Source organism: Alligator sinensis, unplaced genomic scaffold, assembly GCF_000455745.1.
Source record: "Alligator sinensis unplaced genomic scaffold, ASM45574v1 scaffold768_5, whole genome shotgun sequence".
In the NCBI taxonomy this organism is placed as follows: Eukaryota; Metazoa; Chordata; order Crocodylia; family Alligatoridae; genus Alligator; species Alligator sinensis.
In genome coordinates this window covers 2,668,425-2,674,424 of record NW_005841991.1, presented here as the reverse complement: position 1 = coordinate 2,674,424, position 6,000 = coordinate 2,668,425, and the positions used below count along the sequence as shown (strand labels likewise).

The 6,000-nt window shown below is 38.2% G+C and overlaps 1 protein-coding gene across 5 annotated transcripts in view; it reads left to right on the top strand.

The window, feature by feature from the left end:
• The window catches only part of FUT8 (fucosyltransferase 8), a 300,428-nt gene that overhangs the window by 272,660 nt on the left and 21,768 nt on the right, over positions 1–6,000 (top strand). The window lies entirely within an intron of this gene.

Below are 6,000 nucleotides of genomic sequence, written 5' to 3'. Positions count from 1 at the left end.
CCTTCCAGGTTGAAACTGACCCATCCACCATGACTCTCTGGGTGCGGCCCTCCAGCCAATTCGCCACCCACCGGACTGTGTAGTCATCCAAGTCACAGCCTCTTAACTTGTTCACCAGTATGGGGTGGGATACCGTATCGAAGGCCTTCCTGAAGTCTAAGTATACGACATCCACCCCTCCTCCTGTGTCCAGGCGTTTCGTAACCTGGTCATAAAAAGAAACTAGATTGGTCAGGCACGATCTGCCTGCCACGAACCCGTGCTGGTTTCCCCTCAGCATAATTTGTCCTGCCGGGCTCTCACAAATGTGAGCCTTGATAATTTTTTCAAAGACTTTGCCAAGGATGGAGGTGAGACTGACTGGTCTATAGTTGCCCGGGTCCTCCTTCCTCCCCTTTTTGAAAATGGGGACCACGTTGGCCCTTTTCCAGTCCTCCGGGACTTGGCCCATGCGCCACGAGCTTTCAAATATTCCCGCTAGTGGCTGTGCAGTGATGTCGGCCAGTGCCTTCAGCACCCTCGGATGGAGCTCATCCGGGCCTGCCGACTTAAAGGCATCCAGTTCTTCCAAATGACTCTGCACCATCTCAGGGTCTACGCATGGTAGTCTGGCGCCTTGCTGCTGCCTTTCTACAACCCCAGTGAGAGACTTGTCATGCCCCTCACTTAGGAACACTGAGGCAAAGAACTCGTTGAGGAGTTCAGCCTTGTCCCCTCTGTCCGTCACCAATTGTTTCTGCCCATTTAGCAGGGGTCCTATTCCTCCCTGGGCCTTCCTTTTACTCCCAATATATCTAAAAAACAATTTCTTGTTGTCTTTTACTTGGGTTGCCATCCTCAGCTCCATGGCAGCTTTGGCCCGTCTAACTGCCTCCCTACAAGCACGAGCAGAGGAGGTATATTCATCTTTGGTGATCTCTCCCTGTTTCCACTTTTTATGTGCTCCCCTTTTGTCCCTTAGGCTGCCCTGGATTTCTCTGGTCAGCCAGGGAAGCCTCCTGGCCCCTTTCTCCCTTTTGCCTCGCTCGGGGATTGTCTTGCTTTGTGCCCGAAGGATCATTTCCTTAAGGCACAGCCACCCTTCTTGGGCTCCCATCACTTCAATTTTAAAAAAGCCTAGTAAATATATTGATCATTTAGGGAGTAGGGAGTAGGGATTAGAATTATTAAAAAATTAAAAGAGAAAAACTTTTATATTAAAAAAGGAAATGATTGTGAATTTAATTTAGAAATAAAAATAAGAGAGGGCATGAATATGATGTGTAAAGTAATCAGTGGTGCAAAGAAGGTAAATCTGAAACTCCTAATTACTCTTTCTAAAAATACAAGAACAAAAGACAGTTAACAAAACTGAAAGTCATCAATTTTCAAACTGGTAAAAGGAAGCCTTTTTTGCATAACTAGTCTGCGGAACTCATTGTCACAAAATAATTGATATCAAGAGGTTAATAGTATTCAAATATTAAAAAAGAATCGGACATTTACTTGTATAATGAAAAGATCCATCATTGCATTTAGAACACCTAGCTTAGAAGGAACAGGATAATACAACCATTATTAGAGAGAGAAAACTGCAATATATGACCCTGTGCTCTAGTAAAATGGGGCAGTTCCTATATTTCTTTCTGTTTTGTGTACAGTCGTATATATTCCCAACAGTGTAATTCAAAATCCTGTTTTCTGTTATTTTGACCAGCCAGCTGACGTTCAGACTTAAATTAGACTACATTCATACTTAAATTCAAGTGACAGGGTTCTTGTTCTTTGGAAAGAGAAACTATGATATGGAACTGGAGAGTCACTTGGAATCATTTAGGTCCTGATCCTGCAAGGTATTTGAAGCAGCTGAGGAGTCCCACTCAGTTCAGTGAGATTACACATACACTAAATCAAGCATGTGTTTATGTACCTTACTGAATTAATGTTGACTTGTTGATGTTCTCTCTAAATAGGAAATTACATCTTAAGTATTCCATTCCAGGATCTTCTGACAACATTTGTCTTATTTGCTTACTTTTTCCATCATCAAAAGTCATGAGTGGTGTATCTGCCACCTACATTCAAAGTTAATATGCCATTTTTTTTTAGTATTTTCCCCTAGGCTCCAGCACTACTGGTTCCAATGCGTAAGTTATTTATCAAAGCCTCTTCAATATTGATCTCTCAAATGCATTCCACTTCACACTGAATTTCCTTCTGTTGCATACAACACTGTAATCAAACCTATTTTTCTTCCTTTCTACAGAATCAAGTATTCTGACCATTTACATTTTTTTTTAAAGTTCAATTGACAATCAAAGTGTCAAGCCATTGATGGGTAATTTGAGCTTGATAAAACACTGTTTCGTTAAAGGGAACACAATGTAGATATTATCTGTCTTAGAACTTAGTCTTTTAGGGTGTTTATAGACATGCTTTGGGAGGTTGTGGGGTGGGAAGGGAGCCCTTTAATTAGCATAGCTCTGAGAGTTGCGCTAATTAAAAGTGCCTGCAGTGTCATATTTATCAGTGTCCCCGTGCTGAAAAAAGGCAGCAGGGTGCTTTACAACTAAAGCTTTTTGAACAAGCTGTAAAGTGCCCCAGCACCATTTTTCAGTGCAGGGACACTGATACATGTGACGCTGGAATCTGCTGGAGTGAAGTAATTACCATGCACTATAATTACAGTGCATCAGAGCAGCCTCCCTGCACATGTATAGGAGTCTTTAGGGTATAGTACCTCTGGGCACTTTTACACATGCTCCAGGGGTGGGGGGGGGAGGTGTTTTAATTAGAGCAGCTCCAAGAGCCGCTTTAATTAAAGTGCCACCACGTTTCATGTATCAGCGACCCCACACTTTAAAATGGCAGCAGGGGATGCTTGAACTAAAGCTTGTTCAACGAGCTTTAATTCAAGTCCCCCTCCACCATTTTAAGTATGGGGACTCTGATACACAAGCAATTGCCACACTCCAGTAGATTCAGTTAATCGAGTCTGCTCCAATGAGCTGGAATTCCAATGCATCAGAGCAGCCTCGGCACTCGTGTATATGTGCCCTCCATTGTGAGGTTCTAAGAAAATGCACATTAGCCTGGCTTAATGTGCACTAGCTAAAGCGTGCACTTTTTAAGTCATGCTTAATGCATATTAGTCTATTTTAATGTGCATTAAGTAAAAAGCACTTTTTACATGTTGCTTTCATGTGCATTAACATAGGCTAAGTAGATGTGTCCTTAGAGATTAGGAATTCTCCTGGTATTCAGAATTTGGCCTTCTAAGGTATGGGTAGGTAGCCAAGTAGCCTTCTACCCACAAATATACCAGTATTCCTGATGGCAGTCATTTCATTTCAGGTAGTGAAACTCAAGTTCTTGCGTTTGGTACTTTTGGTACCCTATTTTACAGAATGTGAAGGGTGCTACAAACCCATTTCACATTCCTTTTGATAAAGATGAAGGAAGTCACTTTACTTGAACTTATCACCTTTACTAATCATTTTTCCTTTGCTTTTTTTTTAAATAAGTAAATTAAATCTTGAAGAAATCTACCCAACTTGGTTATTCATTTGACACTGAGAAAGTAGGTATTATTTTGTGTACCACTTCTAGAGTAATATGATGAACTCTTCATTTTTTCTCTTAGGAACATTTATTAGGTTTTTTTTTATTTGTCTTCATACAAATCCTTCTTTATTTCTGAACTTCCTTTAATACTACAATATTTTTATGAGAGGGAGTGACCAGTAATAAAACTGAGGGTAGCCCCCTGATTTATGTATATTATTTTTCATATTTTATGCCCCATGCTGTTTCTTAAGCATCCTAACATTTATTTTGCTTTTCTCTTTTTTTCTGCAACTGCATATTGAGTAGAGATTATCACTCATATGCCTTATTTTCTGAGTAGATACAGTAAATTTACAAAACAATAAGGTGGTTGACTATTTCCTCCAATGTGCATTACTTTGTATATATTGATATACAATTTTATTTGTTGTCATGTTCTGCCTTCTTCAGCTCAGTCTGAAACCTTCTAAAGTTCTTCAGTGTTCTCTGGACTTGGCTAACCTTTTGCATCAGCTATAAACTGTGCCACTGCAGTGCTCACCATTTTTTCCAGTGCATTAAACATGTTAAAAAGTTTCTGGCCTAGGTGAAACTTTTATGGCACTCTGGTATTTATGTTTTGCCATGATAGAGATTGCCAACTATTCTTTGTTTTCTATCTCTTAGCCATTTTTTTTCTTCCTCTTACCCTATGACTGCTTAGCTTATTTAGTGGCCTCTTGTTAAGGATATTGTGAAAGGCTTTTGAAAATCTAAGTAAATTATGACAAATACTTCCCCTTTTTCCATTACCTTACAGATGTGTTCAAAAATTGTATTAGATTGGTGAGTGATGGTTTTACTATGCTGAAAATGTTCTGGTTTAAGCCTTACCATATGATGATTCAAGGCCTGGTTTATATTTAAAAGAGATGTGATTTTTCTACTAACTTAGTTATGCCACTGTAAGTCCATGCATGATCTCAGTTATAATAATAAAACTATGATTATACTCTAATGGCCATACTAGAAGAACCAGGGACAGTGCTAGAAGTTTAGCGATCTCTAAACTAGCAAAACCCTCCTTGTATAGTTAAGTTTTTTCATTATCACAAGTGTTGTATCATTCTGTTTTTAATTATCTGTTCGACCTGTTTGAAGAAATGTGGATTTACGCAGAATGAAACTGATAGCATAAGAAGATTCAGACCCACCTATTGGAGTCATGAATAATAATTATTTACAGCTCTGTATAGCTTGTTCCAATACTGTTTTAAAATATTTGAAAATAAACCTCATTTTAACCACCATCTCCCAATTAAAGTTCTGCATCTCATATCGTTACTGTTGAACCGTAAAATCGACCTTGGTTAACTCCAGAGTATCAGTGAAAACTTTTTTGTAATTTGCCTTTTAATCATGCAATAAATGCGATGTTGCTAGGGCTTTGTCACAAAGGTACCAAAATTAATTTTACATACTTACAGGACAGTTATAACTGAGTGAATTTTTAATTGCCACTTTTTACTGAATAAGACAGGGATTCCTTATTCTTATTTACACTAGCTAAATTTGTTTACCAGTTACCTTGCAAGATGCTTGCCAGTTATTCTCTGATCATTTTAACTTTTATACTTCCATAAAATAATTTATTTATAGTACCAAAAGAATGCTTTTTCTGATGGTTTGTTTCTGATGGCTTAATTTAAAAAAAAATATATTTGAGCAACTTGGAGAGTATACGATTTCTCTAGTGGTCCAGTGAGCAGCTCTGACTGTGCTACTCTGACAACCACTGCACACAATGACATCTCTGTTAAGGCGATGATCAGACTAGAAATGAATATCTAAATCTTTTTAAGTATATCATTCCTGTGCTTTTTCACCCAATGTTGGATCATTGCTGCCTATTTTACTATATGGACAATCATTTTAATTTATTTTTTTATTAATTTAGCTTTAAAGAGTATTTAATGTAACTAGAGTTTTGTCCTAAAAATGATGCCCTACTTCTGTTCTTGCCTTTGCATATTAACCTGTGATTGGGACCCAATATGTGTGTGTAAACCAATTCTGTTGTAGTTAACATTGATTAGACAGAAGGTGCATACTTGCATACAAAACCATGTGCAAACTGTGTTTGATTGTTTGACTTTCTCCTACCCTTGATTTGCCACGTACCTGAGGTGGTAAGTTGTTCTAGGAGGGAATGTGTATTTCTCTGTTTGTAGAGCACCTAACTCAGCACAGCCTTGGTCATGTCTAGGTTTTGTGGGATTTACATTTAATATAAATGTAATAATGATGTACCAGAAAATGTGATCTACACTGAGAGTTGTGCCTATGCCAAAAGGATTGCATGGTTATAATTTTCTATCATCCATTTCTTGGTGTGTGAAATAATATTTTTTATATATTTTGAAAAGCTCAACTTCATTATGAGTTGTAAGCCTGCCCAAGTAGAATTAAATGCAC